The sequence below is a fragment of the Bos grunniens genome, chromosome X (genome assembly GCF_055505025.1).
Source record: "Bos grunniens cultivar Pamir isolate PY7600 chromosome X, Bosgru_T2T1.0, whole genome shotgun sequence".
Taxonomy (NCBI): Eukaryota; Metazoa; Chordata; class Mammalia; order Artiodactyla; family Bovidae; genus Bos; species Bos grunniens.
Genome location: NC_141194.1, coordinates 84756751 through 84782019, shown reverse-complemented (window position 1 = coordinate 84782019; position 25269 = coordinate 84756751). Strand labels below are relative to the sequence as shown.

General features: G+C 44.5%; 1 long non-coding RNA gene and 1 pseudogene across 3 annotated transcripts in view; both read left to right on the top strand.

Moving 5' to 3' along the window:
- The window catches only part of LOC147340798 (uncharacterized), a 109030-nt gene that overhangs the window by 39359 nt on the left and 44402 nt on the right, over nucleotides 1-25269 (top strand). For both annotated transcript variants that reach the window (XR_015159061.1, XR_015159060.1), the window contains exon 2: nucleotides 11347-11442. This is a non-coding gene — a long non-coding RNA (uncharacterized LOC147340798). The remainder of the gene's footprint in view (nucleotides 1-11346; nucleotides 11443-25269) is intronic.
- On the top strand, nucleotides 16266-24025 carry LOC147340799 (protein FAM209 pseudogene; annotated as a pseudogene). The gene is made up of 2 exons (XR_015159495.1): nucleotides 16266-16408; nucleotides 23286-24025. The product of XR_015159495.1 is annotated as a protein FAM209 pseudogene (transcript).

Genomic DNA, 25269 nt, shown 5'->3' with positions numbered 1-25269 from the left:
TGCACACATGTGTAACAAGCATTTGAAATGGAAGAAGGGGTAGACTCAAGAGACAGTGTAGATAGGAAATCACCACAATTTGGTGCCTGAACACATGAGGTCAGAGAGAGTAGTTGGAGAGAATCCTGAAGGTAGGAGCTTGGGAATGGGGATTAACTGACAGAAAGAGGCAAATTGAGATGGAGAGCTGGTTGGTGAAAAAATAACCTCTTGGCATGTTAAGTTTGAGTAACTAGGCGACATGAGTGGAAAGGAACTATCCAGTAGAAAGGAGTTAGTTAAGACTGACACCAAATAGGTCAAGGCTGGAGCCAGAGATGTGGGAGTCATCACAATGATTCTGGATACATCTCATGTGAAGGGAAGAAAGGCTGAAAACAGAGGGATGTTCCCACATCTAGCATGGCACACTCAACTGATTATGAGTACTTGCTCTGATATCAGACAGGTATGGGTTTAAAACCCCAGCTTTGTTCACTGCTAGCTGTGGGCCCTCAAACAAGTTCCTTCATGTCTCTGAGCCTCATTTTTTGCAACTATGAAACAGTGATCTGCACCACACCTGCCTTCCTATGAGAGTTAATCTGTTTAGAGCTCTTAGCCCTGTGCTTGGCACATGGTTGGAGCTGGAGAAACCAGACCTACAATTGTTATTGATTGATATTTCCTTTCCTGTGCTTGTCCTCATTAAGTAACCCTTCTCCTCAAAGGCCTGTACAGATCAGTTCAGGTTGCTGTGGTTTGCTGACTAGAAAGAGGCAAAGGTAAACCAGCCTGGTGTCTTCTGCTTATGGGAGCCAGGTCTACAACCTGTCACTGCAGAAGGCAGACTGCTTTTCTCTTCTGGAAATATGGACAAATTAAGAAAAAGGCACAAGGGACTCTAGGAAGTAAGTGTCCGAGCTGATGGAGCAAGGGCAGGCCCCGAAGACTTATCCATAAAGATGTTATGGAAAAGCACAAACGAACCTTTTGGCCAACCCAGTACTTGGCTCACCATGAGTGATTAGTTCTTCAAGAGTCTTCCCTAAGCCATCTGGAGAAAGGGCTATTTGGAGGAAAGGATAGTCTGATCGAATGTGAAGAATGGGCGCAGTGTGCAAGGGGGCAATTTAATGAAAGCTATCTGGTGCCTACTGGTAAAGAGCCCACCTGTCAGTGCAGGACTTGTAAAAGACGTGGGTTCGATCCCTGGGTTGGGAAGATCCCCTGGAGGAGGGCATGGCAACCCACTCCAGTATTCTTGCCTGGAGAACATTCTTCCCTACGGACAGAAGAGCCTGGTGAGCTCCATGGAGCCAGAGGAGTCCATGGGGTCGCAAAGAGTCAGACATGACTGAAATGATTTAGCATGGAGCATAGATGACCTGATACACTTCTAGGGAGGAAGTGGGTTCTAAGGGAGTGTGACTGGCTCAGAAATGAAGAGATCTGGCTTCATCTACTGGCATTAATTCTCCCTATGGAAGATGTCTGGCTTTGTGACCCCATGGACTGTAGCTCGCCAGGCTCCTCTGTCCATGGGATTTCCCAGACAAGAATGTTGGAGTGGGTTGCCATTTCCTTCTCCAGGGGATCTTCCCGACCCAGGGATCAAACTCGCATCTCCTGAGTCTCCTGCACTGGCAGGTGGATTCTTTATCAGCTGAGCCACTGGCTTGAAGGCTAGTGGGCATTAGGAAGATGGAGCTCTGGGCATTAGACTTCCAGGTTCATTCCCCCTCCCTGCTGCTGTAACACTGATCAATCTGTAGTCTTCTGCTACTGGATGTTAAAGCAATCAAAGAGATCACAGTGACCTTAAGATTTCCTGATTAATCCCCCTGCCCCAGTCAACATTACTTTCTTTAATTTCTCAGTGCTAGACTCATTTTCTCAGCTCACTTAGCTCTGCTCCACGTACCTTTCTCCTGTCACGGGGAGAGGGTTAGGGTGAAGCTGTGAAACTCTGGGCGATTTTGAAAGGTTGTTGTTGAATCACGGGAATACACCGGGATTCTTGGCCCCCAGAGGAGAAGAATTCAATCCGGGGCCAGAGACGAGGCTTGATCGCTCAGAGCTTTTGTGTAGTAAAGTTTTATTAAAGTATAAAGGAGATAGAGAAAGCTTCTGACATAGGCATCAGAAGGGGGCAGAAAGAGTACCGCTTGCTAGTGTTAATAATGAGGTTATATAATCCAAAGAATGTCTGGAGGTTGTAAAGACCTCCTCCGACCTACTCCCATAATTTATATTTTAAGATAACACTGTCCTCAGACAAGATACATCCTTGTAAAGACCAGGTATACTCCCATAATTAACATTTTAAAATAACAGAAGGTTGAATCCAAAGACTGTCCTTAGGCAGGATACATTATTGGTATATAATCCTAAGGAATGTGGAGAAAGAAAAAAAGTTTGTCCTTTTTTCCTCCTTGAGAATTCCAGACCCCTCTCTCTTTGGGGACCCCTAGACTCCCTATCAACCTGCCTAGGAACTGACTCTCTCAATTTCTTGGTGGCAGCAGATGGAGAATCCTTGTCCTTGAATGAAGGTGTATGCCCCAAAGTGGAAGGTTTTCAGGTCATGACAAAGAGTGATCAGATAAAAAGCAACATTGGGAAATGATAAATGTGTGTGTGTGTGTGTGTGAGCACGCACGTGAGCATGTGCATGTATGTGAGAGAGATTGAGAAGTATCAGGATCCTGTAAATAAATGAAGAATCTTGGAAAACTGGTAGGAACAAACTGAAATCATTATTTCATCTTCGGCCAAAGGAGGCACAAAAAGAAACCTGCTGAGCCAAAGATAAGGAGCAGGGATTACCAATTTTCCAGAGGCCCCTCATGCTTTGAGATCCTCAGTGGGAAGGAACTTAAGATACAGAAACTGACAGATCAGCTGCTTACCTGGGCAGCCAGAGTCGATGCACACTGTTCAAAGCACGACTTATAATTTTTCGCCTACAATGTTCCTCTTCCTCTCAGCCACACATAGTGTATTGACCCTTTGCTTGAAATCTTCCATTTATTTCCCAGTGTTCTTAGGATGAAGATAAAACTCCTCACCTGGCCTGAAAGGCTCTACTGATCTGGCCCCTGCCTTCCTCTGCAGTCTCATCTCACACCACCCTTTTCCCATGCCCCAACCCCCACCCCAGCCTTACTGGCTTTAGATCTCCGGATCATGAGAGCTCATCCCTGTCTCATTCATTGTATTTCTTGTCTGCATACCGTGCACCCCCTCCGACCCTTCTAGAGTGTTTACACTATGAAGCAAGGACTTTATCTTGTTCACTAGTATCTCATCACCTAGTACAGTGCCTGCCGTGTAATAGGTGGTCAATAAATATTTGCTGAGTGAATAAACAGCAGGGCAGCAACTGGAAAATGGGCAGCTTCAACCCACCCAAATGGCTGCAAGATGCACTTCAGCTCAACCTCATCACTAGTGTGCTTTTAGATCCTCTGGTGAAATGAGAGGGCTTCCCTGGTGGATCAGTTGGTAAAGAATCTGCATGCAATGTGGGGGACCTGGGTTGGAAGATCCCTTGGAGAAAGGAACAGCTACCCACTCCAGTATTCTATCCTGGAGAATTCCATGGGCTATTCCATGGGGTTGCAAATAGTCAGACACAACTGAGTGACTTTCACTCAGGTGAAATGAGATGACCAGAAAATGCTGGTTAGAGACTGGTTTGGCCAAGAGAAATTATAATAGTCAGCATAACTGCAGTATTGAGGCATTAGCATATGGTGGGGCATTGCTTTAGGCACTTTACCCATTTACTCTCCACAATAACCTTCGGAGGTATTATTAATATTATTCCCATTTGACGATGAGCAACCTGAGACCCAGGAGAGTCTGTAACTTGATTCAAATGGTGGCGGTTTGACTGAAGTGCATCTGCTGTACTGTGGAAGGGTGAGAATATTTTTATTTCCTCTGTTTTTTTTTTAAATGCCCTGGAACTGTTTCCCTTATGCAATCTCATCATCTTGAACCCAGACCCAGGAAGCAGGTGGGAGAGGTGCCCATGCTGTGTTGGCAAAACCGCAGCAAGTGCTGATCTAGTTAGCATCCCCTTGGGGAAGAGCCACTTTGGTGATTGACAATGTAAATTAAAAAGCTGAGATCTTTTCTACTTTCTTGATATTGAAATCTATAAAACCATCAAATCCTAAGCCAGCCTCCCCCAACTAAAAGGGAGTTGTAATCACAAAGCAAATTTAACACCTCTTCCAATTTTTCTGACATCAAGTGGAGTGCTTCTGTGGAGGTGAGACTGGCATTAACTTGAAGCTCTGCGTGGCTGTAACCTCGGCTATTACAGGGCCAGATTGCTCCCTGCACCTTCACCTGGGATGTGAAACTGACACACAGGGAAGAGGCAACTGACTAGGCAGGCTTTGCAACCACGTGTAGAGAGAACAAAAAGTAAAGCAAGAGACAGAAAAAAGGAGAGTGACCTTCGTTGTTAGGATGTTAGCCCGATCATGGGCATGGTAGAAATGTTTCTTTTTTTCTTTATCCCACCTTTTGGACCCCCTTTAACAAAAGACAACTGTTTAAAACACAATTTGAAATCAGTTTGCCCCTCCCTGCTCAGATCCTGAGTCACATTTGTGGGCTATATGTAGGGCTTTACCTACATACTTTATCCGAACCCTAGAACTAGAGAAGGGACCTAACAGACCATTTGGTTTAACTCGTTGACTTTATGTGGGCTTCCCAGGTGGTGCATGGTAAAGAGCCTGCCTGCCAGTGCAGGAGACACAGGAAACTCGGGTTCGATCCCTGGGTCGGGAAGATCCCCTAGAGAAGGAAATGACAACCCACTCCAGTATTCTTGTCTGGAGAATCCCATGGACAGAGGAGCCTGGCGGGGCATAGTCCAGCCTGGCGGGTTATAGAGTCGAACATGACTTAGCTGCTAAGCAACAATAATTGACTTCAGAGATGGGGAGACAGAGGCCAAGAGAAGGATGGCTTGCTTTTATTTTCACCAAATAGTGTGTGTGTTAGATGATCCTTGGGATTTGTTAAGGGGAGAGAGGGAACGACCTGCATGGTGAAGGGGAAGGGGTGAAGAAAAATGTTAGAATCAATAAGAGTGTTTGATAAAGAGCTAGTCATGTGTCACATAAATGTATACACATTGCGAACAACACCCCTTTCTGTGGCAGAAACAGAAGGGATGTTCTCCACAGAGGAAGGGTCTCAGCCAAGGAAGCTAAATGGGGGTCATTCATCCCTCCAGCCCCTTTCTGCCATCACAGAGATTGATCCACTCCACCGCCTTGGCTTTCTGTGGGCTCACAACATTTTGCTCGGCAGTGACTTCCAACCACTGCCTCACTCTTGGCTGGTGGCATTTACCTTGTGTGGGAGGGATAATGCCTTTTCCTTTCATCCTTGAATCCATTAGTTTTCTTTGAAGCATGGTGCAGAGTTTTCTGTTTCCAAATTATATGACAAAAACAGAAATACTGCCAGTTTTCAGTACAGCCTTGTGTAGGCGGTTTGGGGCAACCTGTCCCTCAGGCAGTGTGTATACAGAGTGTGCTCATTTCAGAAGTTGATAGTAAATCCTGTAAAGAGGGAGGCAGAAAGTACCAGGTCTTCTTCCTTTTCTACTTTAAAGGTGATAGACTTGAAGTGGGGTGGATCTAGAAACCCTGGAGAAAGCCAGCCCAAGAGCAGTAGTAGACCCTGCCTGGGGAGTCGGTAGTAGACCCTGCCTGGGGAGTCAGTAGTAGACCCTGCCTGGGATAGCTTTTCTTTGATTTGCTGTCAGACCTTGGGTAAGTCACTTCCCCTCTTTGTGTCTCTGTATTTTTTTTTCTGCCTCTTCTGCCATCTTCCCTGGCAGCTCAGATGGTAAAGAATCTGCCTGCAATGCAGGAGGCCTGGGTTTGATACCTGGGGTGTGAAGATCCTCTGGAGAAGGGAATGGCTACCCACTCCAGTATTCTTACCTGGAGAAGTCCATGGACGGAGGAGCCTGGCGGGCTACAGTCCATGGGGTTGCAAAGAGTCAGACACAACTGAGCAGCTAACACTTTGACTAACACTTTCTGCCTCACAGGATACCTGACAGGAATAAATGTGGAGAAAATAGACACACATATGCTTTGGACAGTCAAAATTCAATATAAGTGCAACTCTTATTGTTTTGTTTTACACCTTTTCTTGCCTTTGTTGGTTGGAACCCTTGGGGTATGGTCTTGAACTTGAATTGGTATAGAACATCTAGCATAGATCCAAGGTCTCTGGAACTACAGAGGGGAGAGGGTGGAGGGATCAGTAAGGATGGAAACAGAGCCCCCATGAATCATAGCCCCACCACTTCCTTGACCTCTCTATCTATGTCTCTGAGCTCAGTTCCTCATCTATAAAGTGGAGACTCTCTGAGCCTCAGTTTCCTCATCTATAAAGTGGAGTTGCTCTGAGGATTTAAGTGAGTCAATGAATGGAAAGTGCTTATGCCGGCAGCACTGGCATGAAGTAGGTGTTTGATAGTAATGACTGTGATTGCTGTTATTTGCTTCTATGTCTTGAGGAGAACTGTGATGTCTTAATGCCAGTGTATGGCTGGTCCTTGGTAAAAGAAAATATAGATTCTTAGGTCTCACGCTGAAGAAATTCTGATTCTGTAGGTTTGGAAGGGAGCAGAAGTATATGTATTTAACAAGGACTCCAAGGGACTCTGATGTGGCACCAGATTTGGGAACCATTAGTCTGAAGCAGTGTTTTTCAAGCTGCCAATTATTACCCACTGCTAAGAAAATCAATTTAGTGAGTAGTGATCAGGATTAAAAAAAAGGAGGGGGGATGAACTGGGAAATAATAATGCACAATACACACAATAAGGGTAAGGATTGCTTCATGATATGTTTATTGTCTATCTACATATATATATATATATATATATATATATATGTTTAGTAATGTGTGCTATATGAATGACAAACATATTTCTTACTGTAGATCATGACCCAAAATGTTGGAGTGTACTAATGGGTGCTATGTTCCATTTAGAAACACTGGTATCCAGAGAAATCACCTGTCAGGTCCCAGCCCAGACAATAAATGGCCAACAAGAGAATGGAGTAGGATCCATTTCTCCTCTTCACGTCTCTGCCATGCTGTGCTTGGGTTGACAGAGTTGGTTGTTTTCTGATTAGAATGAGTTCTGATACCTTGTAATGGCCCTGGCCTGAGATGTAAGGGCAAGGCAGGATATTGCTACAGGTATCAGGCTAATTGCTTTGACCCCCATTAGACAGAAAATGCATCTGGGTGAATGACAGTGTTTAGTTGCTCTTGATTAGCGAATGCTTTGTAAATACAATTTGCTTGTCTCCTTCTCTCAGACTTTGATACTTATTTTACCACTTGAAACTCTTTTGTTGCCTTTGTGAAATCAAAAAATAAGCTTAAAACTGTGTTTAAATTCACATCAGCCAAGGTCAGTGTCTTCTTACTCCCTACTTGGTATGTGAAGGGCATTAGCACTCCTAAACCTTTCCCTACACGCGCCATCTAAAGGGAGCCGAAACACCTGGACTCCAGCCCACTGTGGTCCTGGGAATAGCTTCCTTTGGCAGTGAGGCTTTCTCAGAGCAGCTTCTGTTAACTGCAGGCCTTGCTGGATTCCCCTGCCCTACTACTTCAGAACTCCCTATCTGCTTTATATTTTCTCTGTGCTACTTATCAAAACCTATCATGTTATATTGTAAAGAATAAACAATGTACAAAAATAATCACGTATATCCAGATATTGTTTTCTAGAAAGACTGGAAATCAAATTTTATGTAAAGTCTTCCACTTTTTTAATGTTGCCAGGTCTTCCTATTTTTTTCTAGAAAGCTTGGAAACTGAATATTTCTATAAAATCTTCTGATTTTTAAGTGTTGCTTACCAGATCAAAACAATTTTAAACAGTATTTGGGCCCAAGAAAATACGTTCCTGGCCCAAATTTGGTTTGTGGATCACCAGTTCGTGGAACACAGGGTCTATGAGAGGCTTTGTCATGGGACATCGACTAGTGAGGAAGGAAGTACAGCCTCAGAGAGGCTGGTCACCTTCCCTGTGGTCACACAGCTAGATAGGATCAGAGCGGGATCTTGAACCCACCTTTCTTGCTTCTTAGTGCTCTCTCTCATTCACCCCGTGCCTGCTGGACTGCCCCACTTCTGCTGAGGATTGAGCCACGCTGGCCTTTGTGGAGGACAACGTTTTGTTCAGTCCCAAGTGTCCTCCTCACAGGGGATATAACACAGTCATCACCACCCATCTGATAAGCACCAGGCACTTCTCGGCACAGAGTGTGTGAATTTACCTGCCTTCCCAATCTCAACCGTGGATATGGCCTCTTGTCACTCTTTATTGCTTTCGCTCCAGTGATAGGATCAAGACAAGGTCTTTATAGGAATGTTATTAGCATTACTCCCAGCCAGCGGTACCTTCCAGTAGAATCAGTGTGTTCTAGGATAAAGAATCTGGGGCTTCGAGTCCAGAGGGCTGGGCTGAATTCTGAGATGTGTGACCTGAGACAGCTTACTTAGCCTCCCTGGCCTTCAACTTACTTTACTGTGAAAATGAGAAAAGTAAAATCTTGTTTGTCTCCTTTGAAGCAAAAGTGAGACAATATGTATGAGACCTATTGGAAAAGACAATGTTTTACAGCTGTGAGGTGAGATTATCATTATGAAATCAGCAAAATAATTACTGAGCACCTACTAAGGGGAAGCTAAGAGACCATTTATTCAGGGCATGCCAAGAAACTCAAGACCTAGCTGCCTCTGTGAGCTCTAGTCTAACTGAGAAAAAGGGACATATGTGAGTTGAAGGAGAGCCAGCACTACCAAGCCAGAGATGACCAGGCTGAATGAAATGTACAGGCTGTATAATAAGAGAGATTGTGGTGGAAAGGGCTGATCACTGAAGGATTCCTGGAGGGAGTTGCATTTGAGCTGTGTTTGGAAAAAAAAATTAGTAGGATTGTGGTGAAAGAGGAAAGAAGGACATTCTAGAAAGGGACAACAGCACAGTTATCTATGTTGGAGACCTAATCTCCATAGAGTGGAGGGTTCAAGTAGTGACTGGCAGATAATCACTTCTTCACTTGGCTGGAATACAGAAGAGACAATCAAGAAAAGTATGATTCTCATGAAATCAAAATAGAGTCCAGGTGGGGCAGTGGACATGGTTGATTACGTTACAGAAGGGGCTGATACTGTACAATGGTCATAATAATAGTTCCCACTTTAAGGGACTGTTCTGAGCATTGAAGGAGGTCATGTTTTGGAAACAGCACAGAACCTTATACAAATAAATGGTAAAGAATCTGCCTGCAGTGTGAGAGACCCGGGTTCAATCCCTGGGGTAAGAAGATCCCCTGGAGAAGGGAATGGCAAGCCACTCCATTATTCTTGCCTGGAGAATCCCATGGACAGAGGAGCCTGGAGAGCTATAGTCCATGGGGTCACAAAGACTCAGACATGACTGAGTGACTAACACATATTATACATGATTAGGACTAAAGAAATGTTAGTTGTCATTATCATCGTAATCATTTTTCATCTTACATTGATGTCAGGGGGTAAAAACATGGCCTTTGAATTCTGCCTGATATTAGTTGCATCACCTTGGGCAAGTCATATCACCTCCCTGTTTCTCAGTTTCCTGTCTTTAAAATGGGAGTAATACTAGTGCCAACTGAAAAGGCTATTGTGAGCTTAAATGAATTAATCCAAGTAAAGTGCTTATCCCCATGCCTGGCACAAGGAAAACACTCAGTAGATGTTAGCTATTACAATGATGATGGCTAGGTAATGCAATATGATTGCATAAAAAAAATTGGGGAAATGGAGAAACAAACAAAATCACCTGGAATCCTACTACTAAGATACAACTGCTTGTTATTATTGTGAGATCTGGTTCTTAAATCTGAAATGTCTTTTATTGAGAAAATTAAAACTTCTGAAAATGATGTCAATTTGGGATGCACTAGTCATTTCGTTCAGAGAAGGCAATGGCACCCCACTCCAGTACTCTTGCCTGGAAAATCCCATGGATGGAGGAGCCTGGTAGGCTGCAGTCCATGGGGTGGCTAAGAGTTGGACACGACTGAGCGACTTCACTTTCACTTTTCACTTTCATGCATTGGAGGAGGAAATGGCAACCCACTCCAGTGTTCTTACCTGGAGAATCCCAGGGACGGGGGAGCCTGGTGGGCTGCCGTCTATGGGGTCACACAGAGTCGGACACGACTGAAGCGACTTAGCAGCAGCAGCAGCAGCAGCAGCACTCATTTCGTTAAATATTTACTGAGCACCTACCATCTGCTACTGATATTCCAGAGGTTGAGAGTTAGCCAAAAACAGGACATACTGGATCCCTGCTTATACTTATAGCCCATTAGATGAGGATAGGAAACAAAACTAAATAAGTCAAATAAAAATATAAGATAAGCAGTGAGTTTTGCCCACCCAGGTCTTGGATAACAATAAGCAAGAGGGGACAGCCTCAGTAGTTCCTGTCCAGCTGTCCTTACCACTCTGTAGACCACAGAGAGAGGCTCATTGATCCAGGGAGGACATGGCGATCTCATAGGAGAAAGATGTAATCTTTTAAAGCTGAAAGGGCCCTGGTTACTGTGATTCTGCCACTGGGTATCTGTTCATCCATCCTTGTCTTAAAATAACAGTCTTACCAGGCTACTCCACATCCTGCAGGACCCTCTCAAGGTCAGAAAGCCTTTTTTGACAGGTTTACTGAAAAATCTGCCTCCTTGCTACCACTAGGTGGCAGTAGTCCTAGTTCTGTCACCTGAGCAACCCAGTTAAGTACGTATATGGAAATGCTTCCGAGATTTGAAAGCATGCGGGTATCCTATATGGGATGTTTCTCTTTTTTAGACCCTGTGTCTCTGGTCCCTTCAAGAGCCACTCTTGTTATGGGATGGCTTCCAGCTCCTTTGTCAAGTTCGTGACCATCCTCTGGAGATGTTTCCCTTTGTTAATGATCCTCTTGCAATGTGGGGCATAGATTGGAACAGGAGACTCTGGGAGAGAACAGCAGAGACTGAAGTGTGACAATTATACTCTGGGGTCTAGAAACCATACTTTAATTAATGCAACCTAAAATGTGCTCCATTTTTAGCAGCTACATAATTTAGTTACATTATGCTATGGGTCAACTTGAACTGCTAGATCTTTTCTGAATTGCCTGTTTTTATGTGACCTGCTGCCAAGCCATGCTTCCCTTATTCTGGCCTCACAAAATAGACTTTTAAATTTTTGAGAATATTTTTCTTTATCTTATAATTTTCACCTTATTATTTCTTTTAATTTTAGCCCTGTACTCCAGCCATTCTGAGCTCATTTTGAATCTCAGTTTTGTTCTTCAACAAATTTGATATCCCCGCCAGTTTTGGGTCATCTTCAGACGTGGTAAGTACGTTTTCTGTGTCATCTAAGTCTGGGATCCCCAGCCTCCGGGCCACAGACTGGTACCTCCTGTCAGATCAGCAGCACCATTACATTAGAAATAAAGTGCACAATAAATGTTATGCGCGTGCTTCATCCTGAAACTATTCCACCCCCCAACTCCCTAGTCCATGGAAGAATGGTCTTCTGGGAAATCAGTCCCTGGTGCCAAAAAGGTTGGGGATCACTGATCTAAGTTACTAGTAAAAGTGGAAAAGCCCTGTGGCCTTTCTCTGGTGACTTTTCTCCTGCTTGCTACCTATGTTTTGTGTAAAATTTTTGATCAATTGCCAGTCTATTTCACCTGTATTATAACCTGGTTAATATATCGCTGTCTTGTCTTAAGTCATTTGTGGGAAAGTGGTAGGATATAATTTCAGATGCACTGCTGAACCTAAGATATGTTGTAGTTACAAAAGTCAGGATGGATGGAAGGTGATCCAAGAAGGTTTCTTTTGTTTTGTAAAATGGAAACTATTGTACTTTTTCCAATGATAAAAGTAATATAAGCATGTAAAGGTCAGCAGCATTCAAAAGTATATGAATTAGAAAGTCCTTCTGTAATTCTTTGTGATGACCAACTTCTGGATAACTGTGGTTCGTGGTTTTGTGTATTCATAAACACAGATCTGTGATATAAATCGAATCATGCTACAGAGAATGTTGTGTGACCTACTTTTTTACCTTATAAGCTTTTGGAAATGTCTTTCTTTGTCAGAATATATAGTTTCACTTCATCCTTTTGAACAACACAGTGTTCTTTTCTGCAGATGCATCCTAACTTAACTCATCAATCCCATATTGATGGAGGTTTACATCATTGGCGAATTTTTGCTGTTGTGTAAGCAGTGATGCATGATGAACTTTCTTTGCTGGCTTGAGATGTGGTGTTGGTTGCTGGGTTTTGCCTCCCCTGGATTCCCTGTCCGTCTGGGATCTTGTTTTCAATGTTACGAATGTCAAAGGCTGCTTCTACCGAAGACATAAACTAAAGAAGGGTCTGCCAACTCCTTGCTCATCATGTTTTGGGTTTGCAAATCTAAACCTTATCCTTCTTTGAAGGGTAGTTAAAGATGTTTGAACTCTCTGGGGCCTTAGGAGAACCAAGAACCAAGGTACCCTAAGACCAAGTCTGGAGTGATAGACAGGTTCTCCCCACCACATACCGCCAGCTCTGCCAAGTGAGGCCAGTTGCCAGGCCCTGTGTAGTTTCTTTCCTTCTCATCTTCACACTTTCTTTCTTCCATGGAGTCTTCCTCCCTGTACACATGTACCTCCCAGACTAAGTTAGAAGCCACGTGCTCTGAACTTCCAGAACATGTTAAGAGTGTGGGCTTGAGAGTCAAACCTGTGTTTGAATATCACAGCTGTACCTTCCCAGTTCTGTGATCTTATATAAGTCACCTATCCTTTCAGGGCCTGATTATCCTCATCTGTAGAATGGAAATAAAACTGTATAAGATATTTCAAAACACCTAACCCAATGCCTGGCTGATATAAAGCACTTAATAAATGTTAGCTGCTATTATAGCATCATGGGTGATCATATTACCTATTCCATAGACTTATGACTGTTACAGGAGAATGTATGTAAAACTTAACACAGTGCTTCACATACATTGAGTGTTAAATAAATGACAATTATTTATTGAATTTCTATCTCCCTTTGGATACTTAACCTCAATATATTTTGTGTGATTTCTGTTTGTGTTCATGTCTTGATCTCCTCCTCTAATGTATAAGCTCCCTTGTGAGCTGAGTTCTCTCTCTCCCATTCTCTCTTTCTTCTCCTCCCTAGCACCTAGCACCCTACCAACTAGAAAGCATAAAAGACCCAGTGCTGGGGATTAGTGGGGCTCTTTAAAATTTCGATGAATGAATGCTGCTATCACATCTTAAAATCTCTTTATCACTGTATTGTGTTCTTGTTAGTAACCATCTTTCCCATTAACTGATCAAGGGGGCCTTACTGATCAAGGGGGCCTTGTCCGTAGGGCTGGACACGGCATACATATTCCAACCACTGAGCCACTGGTCACAGAGCTAGCAATCTATGGAATCATAGCTTTGGGAAGGTTTCCAGAAAACAGTGGCCTTGAGTCTGTGTTTATCTGAGCAGAATGTATTTGTATGTTGCTCTCAGGTTTCTGTCTAAATGGAAAGGGACATCAGGCACCAGCTTAGTTTAGGTCACCCTGAAGTTGTTTCTCTCCTTTCACTCATGCCCTCCACATAGCAGCAAGAGCTATATTCAGTTCAGTTCAGTTCAGGTGCTCAGTCGTGTCCGATTTTTGCAACCCCATGAATCGCAGCACGCCAGGCCTCCCTGTCCATCACCAACTCCTGGAGTTCACTGAGACTCACGTCCATCGAGTCAGTGATGCCATCTAGCCATCTCATCCTCTGTCATCCCCTTCTCCTCCTGCCCCCAATCCCTCCCAGCATCAGAGTCTTTTCCAATGAGTCAACTCTTCGTATGAGATGGCCAAAATACTGGAGTTTCAGCTTTAGCATCATTCCTTCCAAAGAAATCCCAGGGCTGATCTCCTTCAGAATGGACTGGTTGGATCTCCTTGCAGTCCAAGGGACTCTCAAGAGTCTTCTCCAACACCACAGTTCAAAAGCATCAATTCTTCGGCGCTCAGCCTTCTTCACAGTCCAAATTTCACATCCATACATGACCACTGGAAAAACCATAGCCTTGACTACACGGACCTTTGTTGGCAAAGTAATGGCTCTGCTTTTCAATATGCTATCTAGGTAGGTCATAACTTTCCTTCCAAGGAGTAAGCGTCTTTTAATTTCATGGCTGCAGTAACCATCTGCAGTGATTTTGGAGTCCCAAAAATAAAGTCTGACACTGTTTCCACTGTTTCCCCATCTATTTCCCATGAAGCGATGGGACCCGATGCCATGGTCTTCATTTTCTGAATGTTGAGCTTTAAGCCAACTTTTTCACTCTCCTCTTTCACCTTCATCAAGAGGCTTTTTAGTTCCTCTTCACTTTCTGCCATAAGGGTGGTGTCATCTGCATATCTGAGGTTATTGATATTAGACAATAGTAAATCAGATCATCTTGGAAGAAAAGCTATGATGAACCTAGACAGCATATTCAAAAGCAAAGATATCACTTTGCCAACAAAGTTCCGTATACTCAAACTATGGTTTTGCCAGTAGTCATGTATGGATGTGAGAGTTGGACCATAAAGAAGACTGAGCATCGAAGAATTGATACTTTCAAACTGTGGTGCTGGAGGATACTTTTGAGAGTCCATTGGATAGCCAGGAGATCAAACCAGTCAATCCTAAAGGAAATCAACCCTGCATATTCATTGGATAGACTGATGCTGAAGCTGAAGCTCCAATACTTTGGCCACCTGATATAAAAAACTGACTCACTTTCAGTTAGGTGTTTTGAAATATCTTATATAGTTTTATTTCCATTCTACAGATAAGGATAATCAGGCCCTGAAAAGATCGGTGACTTATTTAAGATCACAGAACTGGGAGGGTACAGCTGTGATATTCAAACACAGGTTTGACTCTCAAGCCCACACTCTTAACAAGTTCTGGAAGTTCAGAGCAGGTGGCTTCTAACTTAGTCTGGGAGGTACATGTGTACAGGGGGGAAGACTCCATGGAAGAGGGAAAAGAGCCTGATGCTGGGAAAGATTGAGGGCAGGAGAAGCAGGGGCCGACAGAGGATGAGGTGATTGAATGGCATCATCAACTTAATAGACATGAGTTTGAGCAAACTCCAGGAGATAATGAAGAACAGGGAAGCCTGGCATGCTGCATTCTATCATGCTGGAAAGAGTTGGACATGACTGAGCGACTAAACAACAAGAAGGAGGGGGAGGAGAGGACTTGGAGACAATAAGTATAAACAGCTGCTTCAAGGTTTTAATATAAGGAGCAGGGCAGCAGTGGGGCAGTAGTAGTATCTGGAGGTGGGGTTAGAGTTGAAGAGAAATAAATAATATGAATGATCTAGTCTCAGACCTCAGAATGTAAGTTCCTTGAGGGCAGGGATTTTGTCTCATGTGTCTGTGCCACCTCCCACAGTGCCTAGCACGGAGTTGGAATTCCATAACTGTTGTTGAGACATAGAGAGAGACTTGTGGTTGTTGAAGGGAGGGAATGAGGAAGGGACACATTAGGAGTTTGGAATTAGCAGATGTAAGCTCTAATATATAGGATGGGTCAACAACAAGGTCCTACTGTATAGCACAGGGAACTATATCCAATATCCTGTAATAAGCCATAATGGAAAAGAAGATGAAAAAGAACATACATATCTATATATAACTGAATCACTTTGCTGTACACCAGAAACTAACACAACATGGTAAATCAACTACATACTTCAATGACAATGAACATTTTAAAATCTTGTTGATTAAGTGAATGATCAAATGTTTGAAAGAATTAATGGAACTAGGGACTTCTCTGGTGATCTGGTGACTATGACTCTTTGCTCCCAAATGCAGGGATCCAGGTTTGATCCCTGGTCAGGGAACTAGATACTGCATGCCTGAACTAAGATCCCACATGATGCAATTAAGACCCAATGCAGCCAAACAAATAGTAAACAGAAAAAATCAACGGAAGTAAATGTTAAAGCATTGAATAAGAAGTAATAGCAGGATAAAGTGGCAGGTGAATTGCATAGAACCTTGGCTTGAGTCCCAGTCATTCCTGCCACACTCCTGGCACACCAAGCTTACCTAAGAGCCAGACAGCCTAGACATGGGTTGGCATGACACAACTCCCTTTGCTGAGAGGGCATGCTGTATCTCTGCAATCCTCTGCTCCACGAAGCAGACAGGCTTTGGGACTGTAAGAACTGGGTGCAGCCAGATGAGACAGCAAAGCTCAGGAGCGTGCCAGAAGAGAAACCCCTGTGCTTCATCACCATTCTCTGGGCGTGGTCAATCTGTAGCACAGGGCACATTTGAGACATGGGTCGCAGTGCTATCCCAGTCTGCCCCTCCTGGCTGGAGGGTGATTCATAACCTCCTGTTGCTCATGCCAAGGAATAGCTAAACCAGAGTCCAAGGAGAAGCCGATGGCCAAGCAGCCACCAGAAGCCTTGGACCTGGCTCCTCCCAGTTGCCACATTGCATAATCCTCACAGAGTAAGGTGATGGTCAGCGCACTGGGGCTTCCCCCAGGGTTCTTGTGACTCAGCCGTTGCTGGAAAGATGGCATGGCCCAGTATCGGACTAGCACACAGGAGGCACTTTTGAATGAATGGACCCTTTGGGACTCTGGGAACTAATACGAATGGTGAGGAAAGAGTGCTTCTTTATCCATGCCTTCCCTGTCATCTCACTCAGTGCCCAGACATAGTCCTGTGCAGCGATACAGCCACAGGCAAGAGCATGTCCTGGGCTGGGAAGAAAGGATGTAGTTAGTTGGCAGTACCCCCAGACAGACCTTTTCCATCTCCCCACCTGGCACCTGAAGAGTCCACTATCGTGTCAGGTCTTAGGAGTCCAAAGAGTTTATTTCAACCCGCATTGACCTAACACTTAATCTGAATCACATCCTGTGTATTTTCTCAAAGTTGTTACTATAATAATAAAACAACAACAACAACTAATAATAATAATTGCAGCTGACACACATTGAACACCTACTATGGGCCAGCCACTGGACTAAGCACTTTATATATATTATCTGTTGTACTCCTTACGGCACACCTGTGAGGTAAATGCTATTTTTAAAAATTGAACTGTAAATTGATTTACAATGTTGTATTAGTTTCAAGTATAAGGTAAAGTTAATCAGTTATAGAGATATATAATATATAGTCACTCTTTTTTAGATTGTTTCCTCATATAGGTTATTACAGATTATTGAGTATAGTTCCCTGTGCTATACAGGAGGTCCTTATTGGTTATTTAATTTATATACAACAGTGTGTACATGTCAATCCCATCCTCCTAATACTATTATTGTCTCTGTTACACAGAAAAAGTTCAATCTATGAAGGGAAAGAGTTGAAATTCAAGTCCAGGTCTGTCTCACGACAGAATCAGTTCTGCATGGTTCTCTACTATAGCATCAAAGTGCTCTTTCAAAAGTAAGTCAGATAAAATAATTCCTTGGCTTGACAGCCTCCAGTGGTTTCCCATCACATGTAGAACCAAAGCCGACTTTCTTCCTGGGCCATCAAGGCCTGGCAGAACCCAGGCTGTACCTTCCTCCCCAGCCTCTGCCTCCTTTCCCCACCCCTGTAAAAAACTGTGCTCCAGGAACCACATCAGTAGCCAGGCTCTGTACCAGCAGCCGTGATCTGCTATGAATATGTTTGGTAGGCTGGCTTGGGTGCCTACCCTTGCTCACAGTGTTACCTCCCTTGGAAAATACCTCCCATGGTTCAAACAACCATTCCAGAAGCCCTGTCGGTATAAGGTGGAAGCTGCCTGTGGTTGTCAGTATGACCACTGTTCCGTGGAGAGTTGCTGGGCTATCTTAGAACGCTTGTTCTCTCTTTCTCACTTGTGGTGGAAGATTCTAGAAGGTTGAGAGTATCCCAGATCCTCTCCAGTACCAAGAAGAGTGTGATGCTAAGAGATAAATCTAAACAGCACTGGACTAGGAAAGATATGACCTATATCTTACTCCAGCTTTCTCACTCAGTAGCTTAGGAGGCCTAAGGTGAATCTTCACTTTTCTAAGCCTCAATTTCTTTCTTCTTCTTCTTCTTTTTTTTTCTGTTGTTTTTTATTTTTTGGCCATGCCATGCAGCTCGTGGGATTGTAGTTCCCTGACCAGGGATTGAACCCTGGGTCACAGCAATGAAAGCACTGAATTCTAACCACTGGACCCCAGGGAACTCCCTAATGCTCAATTTCTTTATTGGTCAATGAAAGTCATAATATCTGCTCTTGAGGGATTGCTCTGAATATCTAATAAGATGACTTATTGGATAGTGTTCTGGAAAGTTGAGTGCTTACTATGTTTCAGATATGGCTCTAAGCTTCTTGCTCCAAATACCCAACCTTAATTTAACCATGAGATAACATCAGACAGGGCTTCGCAGGTGGCGCTGTGCTGTGTTGTGCTTAGTCTCTCCGTCGTGTCTGACTCTTTGCGACCCCATGGACTGTAACCCACCAGGCTCCTTTGTCCACGGGGATTTTCCAGGCAAGAATACTGGAGTGGGTCAGGTGGTGCTAGTGGTAAACAACTTGCCTGTCAATGCAAGAGACGCAAGAGACACGGATTTGATCCCTGGGTTGGGAAGATCCCCTGGAGTAGGAAAAGGCAACCCACTCCAGTATTGTTGCCTGAAAAACACCATAGACCAGAGCCTGGAGGGCTACAGTTCATGGGGTCACAAAACATTGGACTCGACTGAAGCAGCTGAACACATTAAGCTGCTCACCTGTATTACCTCCATCATTCCCAGAAAAACACTACTGTATTACTAGTAATCATATGTCCACTTTGCAGATGAGGAAAATGAGGCACAGAGAGGTTAAGAGGTTTGTTCATCATTACCTAGCTAGTAAGTGTCAGAGCCAAATTGAGAATCCACCAATCTGACTTCAGAACCTGTGGCCTGAGCCATTTACTTTCACATGAAAGGTAAAGTGTTTTGTTTGGGTGAATGTTTTATCTGTTCTGGTGGCTCCAACGGAATACTGTAGACTGAGTGGCTTATAAACAACAGAAATTTATTTTTTGTAGTATAAAGTTCAAGGTACCGGCAAATTTAGTGAGGCCACTCCTTGGTTGTGGATGACCATCTTCTCGCTATAATCTCACGTGGCAGAGGGAGACAAAGGAGCTCTGTGGGCCTTTTCTTATAAGGGCACTGTCCCATTTATCAGGTTTCCATCCTCATTGCCTGATCACCTCCCAAAGACCCACATTCAAATACCACCACATTGGGGATTAAATTTCAACATACCGATTTTGAGGGGATACAAACCTTCAGTCTATAGTAGGTGGGAGGTTATTATTATTTTTTTAAAGTAGCAATACTTTTTCTATCATTTTCTCTAAGTGTTATAGCATTTTTCCTCTCACTGGGCCCTATGCTATTTGGGTTCCTTCACCTGTTGTTGTTTAACTTTGTGGTAGGGAACCTTCTCCCTACCCAGTTTGCTTACTTCCTTCTTCCTCAAAGGTATAAGAGGTTCCCAACGAATGTGATGTTCCAAGAACATAATCTTCCCATGGTCAGAAAGGAGTGCAAGTGCCTGGGGTCTGATTCCTTTGTGTCTTCACGAGTACTGAGCACCTCCCATATGTCAGGGCCTGATCTAGTCAACTGGGGCTACGGCAAGAAACAATCAAAAAACCTCACCCTGCACAACTTCACTTCAGTGGTATTCTTGCTTCAAATACCCAACCTTAATTTAACCATGAAATAACATCAGACAGGGCTTCCCAGGTGACTCCATGGTAAAGAATCCACCTTCTAGTGCAGGGGGTGTAAGATATGCAGGTTCGATCCCTGGGTTGAGAAGATCCCCTGGAGGAGGGCATGGCAACCCACTCCAGTGTTCTTGCCTGGAGAATCCCATGGACCGAGGAGCCTGGAGGGCTACAGTCCAGGGGGTTGCAAAGAGTCAGACACGACTAAAGCGACTTAGCATGCACACAGAGGACCTGCCATTGACCTCTGTTTCCAGCTGAGTCAGTGATGACAGAAGCATGAAGGGAAGGAAAATAGCAGGGAAGTGAAATCACTGAAATCTAGAATCCTTATCCAATTTCTGGTGAGGAAACAAATCATTATTAAGCACCATAATGAGTTTCTGAATCTCCTGTGCTTGATTCCTCACAAATCAGTGAACTCTAATTAATGCTGAGTGTGGTGGTAACACCACAGCCAGAGCCATCTTCATGATTTTGCCTTAATAAGTGTCATTGGCAGCATAGAAGGGTGGTCTGATTTTTCTTGTCTTAATAAGTGGAACTGAAAAAGTCCAGAGCATTATTCTGGTTTCATTTATGTGTAGTATCAGAAGTCCCCGAGTCATCCAATTAGCATCATTTGGATATTTGGGGCCTAGTAGTGCATGCAGAACGGAGAAGGCGATGGCACCCCACTCCAGTACTCTTGACTAGAAAATCCCATGGATGGAGGAGCCTGGTAGGCTGCAGTCCATGGGGTCGAGAAGAGTCGGACACAATTGAGCGACTTCACTTTCACTTTCATGCATTGGAGGAGGAAATGGCAACCCACTCCACTGTTCTTGTCTGGAGAATCCCAGGGACGGGGGAGCCTGGTGGGCTGCTGTCTATGGAGTCACACAGTCAGACATGACTGAAGTGACTTAGCAGCAGCAGCAGCAGCAAGGCATGCAGTAAACAGAGCGTGAGCAATCTTGCCACATGGGAAGCAGCCTCTAGGCCTGATGTGTACCTGAGAAAAACGGGCTGAGTACCAGATGGGGTCCCTGGAGCCTCCCCAGCTGGCAGCCATGGCCCAGGATGCTCTCTCGCCCATGCAGGAGCAGAAATCCACATAGGGAAAAGCAGCCTACTGATGGGAGGCTTGTAGACAGCAGTGTTTTCAGAACATCTCAGCTCATCCTGAGATCCACACCAATGTGGTGGCCTTGTTCTTACAGTGTGATAAAGATGGAATGAGAGGATTTAGTGGATAGTGTTCTCAAAAATGTGAAATATCCATTTCTGTAAAGTATTGCTATGCACGCATGCTAAGTTACTTCAGTCGGGTTTGACTCTTTGCAGTCCTATGAATGGTAGCCCGCCAGGCTCCTCTGTCCATGAGATTTTCCAGGCAAGAATACTGGAGTGGGTTGCCATTCCCTTCTCCAGAGGATCTTCTCAACCCACAGATTGAATCCTGTGGGGTCGAATTCCAGCCTCTTACATGTCCTGCATCGGCAGGCAGGTTCGCTACCACTAGAACCGCCTGGGAAGCCCTAGTGTCAATACATATGTATTACCATTATTGTTATTATGCACCATGGGAGGAATTAAGAAAGTAGGACACCTGCAACCATAGTGTTTTCAGCATTCCTGCATCTCTAATGTTATAGAGGAGGCCATTATCCTCTTTTTGAGAAACAACAGCTACCATGTTAAGCACTTACTATGTGCCAGGAGTAAAGGCTTGCATACATGATCTCATTTAGTCCTCACAGCAATCCCATGAAGTAGGTACTGCTTCTCCATTTTAAAGTTGGGTATGTGAGGCTCAGAGATGTTAACTAACTTGCCCAAGGTAACACAATAAGTCGTTAGCATCAGAGTTTACCGGCAGGAGACTAGCTCTAGGATTCTGTATCCTTATCTCAGTGCTAAAAGGCGTTTGAAATAGCACATGCAAGACACACATACCCCCAAGTGGTAGATGTGGATCTCTAAGAGGAAGACAACAGTTTCACCCTTTGGGCTCCATACAGGGCTGGCTGTAGAAGAAGACCCCCAAGCAAGTGGACCACTCCAGCTGGGAGTGATTGTGGAGAGAAGTGGGCACTTGGATGCTTGGGGGTGGGGTGCTGTGGGAGTATCTGGCTTCCCAATTGGGAAGACTAGGCTCAGGACAAGAGTGACAGACCAACTCTGAATTGCAGAAACACCCAGAGTAGCAGTCACCAACTTCATCGCATCCTTGTGCCTGTGAGGCAGCTACAGGCACAGAGAGGTGCTGAGGCTTGCCTAAGGTCACACAGCTCGCAAGAGGGCAGGTGCACTGTAGAACCCTGGTCTTCAGGCTCCAGTTCGGTGCTCTTGCTGCCACTCCACTCCCACTGGCCCCTCAGGTTCAGTGCACAGCAGTCAGAGGGAAGCCACGTCTTTGTGAGTGAAGCTATTGTCTGGATGGTGGTTCTCAGTATTGCTCAGAGACCTGCAGAAGTGGCAGTCTTCAAGTCCCACCCAGGACTGCCTGGGGACTGAGATCCAGCAAAATGGGACTTTGCAAGCCCTCTAGGAGACCCTGATACACACTCAAGTGTGAAAACCACTGGCCCAGACAGAAAGGCACAGTGCCGAGTGCTGCAGCCATAGACGTGCATTCGGATCTTCAACTCGCACAGCACAAAGAAGGGTCGTCTTCCTAGAGAAGGACAGTGAAAAGGAACACAGCTCTCAAGCCACACCTGCAGAGCAAGGTCACCTTCCAACACATGTGGCGGTTAGACATGCACAGACGGGGAGGAGGAGTGCAGCCAGTACTTACTCATCCACACGTGCATCAGACAGTGTAGTTTTGCCAACTCAGCAACTCCCCAGAGATGTGCCAGTTCCACTGCTTGTTGCCCAGGAGGTGCATCCCTGCCCTCTGGGAAATTGCCATGCAGGATCATAGAACCTCTGATCTGGGAAGGATCTTAGAGAGTACCTACCTCATTGCCCACCCCTACTGCATCACTGGTGATGCCCCTGACTTTCCTTCTCCAGAGGAACCTGGCAGGCTACAGTCCATGGGGAGGCAAAGAGTCAGACAGGACTTAGCACTGAGCACAATCATTTTTAGGACAGTGGTAGGCCACACAAAACATCAGTGGCTCCTAGTTTGTGGCCTCTGGTTTAATATCTTTCTTTCCCACTTGGCTGTCTGCTCCACAGGGGCACATGCCCCTGGTTCTGCTCTGCTCACCACAGTGTCTGGATTCAACAAATGGAAAAATAAAAATAGAAAATGGACCCACCCTCCCAGTAGAACACCAGGTTCAGAAAGAATACACTGGCATGGGGATGGCACTCTGTCACTCGCCTCTTTTTCAATTGCCCACTGGAAATGGCCCCATGTCCCTTTAAGCCCTACTCCCGGTTGACCCCTGCAGGCCGCCTTACCCTCTGCCCTGAAGTCATACCCTGGCCACATGGGTTCTGGTGGGGGTGGGGCCCTCTGTGACGTCACCAAGGGTCCAGCCCTGCCTGGTCCTCAGTCTCCAGGTGCCAGCGCAGACCAGCGCACCAGGAGCCACTTGGTCTCAGCTCACGATGCGCTCTGTAATATGGTTATTTTTTTGGCCTACGTTTATCTCGTTTGTCTTTGCCTATGTGTTTTATGTTCTGAGAGATGAAGCCGAAGAACTGCCGTGGATGGTGCCCAGTGGAAGGCACTTCCACGTTCGGCAGAATCAACCAGAGTATGCCCCAGGCTGGTTTGGGAGCAAGTGGCACTGGCTGTTAATCTTCCTCATGTTTTTGGTGATCCTGAAGTTTCCTGGAGGCGATGATGAAAGTAATGCGGGCACTCCTCCTGGCCGTCAGGGCTGTTCATCTGGCTCTCCAGGAAGAAAGAAGATAAGGCCTTCCCCCTACAAAGAGTCTATGTGCGGTGCCTTAACCCAGTCCGAGACGTCACTGATGAACCTTATGTCCAGGGTGAAGAATATGAAACTCACTGTGGCAACCGGTGATCAATGCCAATGTCCCAATATCGAGGTTCCTGCTGACGCACGGAATAATGTTACAATACTTGAGGTATGGGACACCGGAGACCCGGATGAAGTGGATTTTCACATCAAAGAAGAAAAGGAGTAGTTGAGTGTTGACAAAGTGTATCCAAACTAATAAAAGTATTTTGCAGCAAAAGGAAAAATGCCTCTGATATTTTTTTATTCATGCTACAATTTTACCTTTTCCAGAATGTGGTATAATTGGTATCATGCAGTGTTTTCCAGACTGAGAGACCTGCGTTCGATCCCTGGCTTGGGAAGATCCCCTGGAGAAGGGAAAGGCTACCCACTCCAGTATTCTGGCCTGGAGAATTCCATGGACTGTACAGTCTATGGAGTCACAAAGAGTCGGACATGACTGAGTGACTTTCACTTTCACAGTGTATACCCTTTCCCAGAGTAGCTTATTATACTTTATAACATTCATTAAGGTATCATCCATTTATTTTTGTGATTTGATAGCCCATTTCTTTTTATTCTTGAATAATATTATGTTATATTGATGTTCTGTAGTTAGTTTAAGCATTCTGCTAGTAAAGGACATTTTGGTTGCCTCCAATTTGTGTGTGTGTGTGTGAGAGAGAGAGAGAGGGAATGAGTTAAGCTTTATAAAATTCATGTCCATGTTTCTGTGTGGGCATTAGCTTTCAAATCATTTGGTGAACTATCTAGGAGCAAAATAGCTAGATCATAGAGTATGACAATGTTTAGCTATGTTAGACATTGCTTCCAAAGTAACTGTACCATTTTGCATTCCCACTAACAACAAATGAGAGTTCCTGTTGTTTCACATCTTTGCCAGTAACTGGTTTTGTCAGATTTTTGTATTTGGCCATTCCAAAGGGACTAGATCTGATAGATAGAGTGCCTGATGAACTATGGACTGAGGTTCGTGACACTGTACAGGAGACAGGGATCAAGACCATCCCCATGGAAAAGAAATGCAAAAAAGCAAAATGGCTGTCCGGGGAGGCCTCACAAATAGCTGTGAAAAGAAGAGAAGTGACAAGCAAAGGAGAAAAGAAAGATATAAACATCTGAATGCAGAGTTCCAAAGAATAGCAAGGAGAAATAAGAAAGCCTTCCTCAGAGATCAATGCAAAGAAATAGAGGAAAATAACAGAATGGGAAAGACTAGAGATCTCTTCAAGAAAATCAGAGATGCCAAGGGAACATTTCATGCGAAGATGGGCTTGATAAAGGACAGAAATGGTAGGGACCTAACAGAAGCAGAAGATATTAAGAAGAGGTGGCAAGAATACACAGAAAAACTGTGCAAAAAAGATCTTCACGACACAGATAATCTCGATGGTGTGATCACTCACCTAGAGCCAGACATCCTGGAATGTGAAGTCAAGTGGGCCTTAGAAAGCATCACTATGAACAA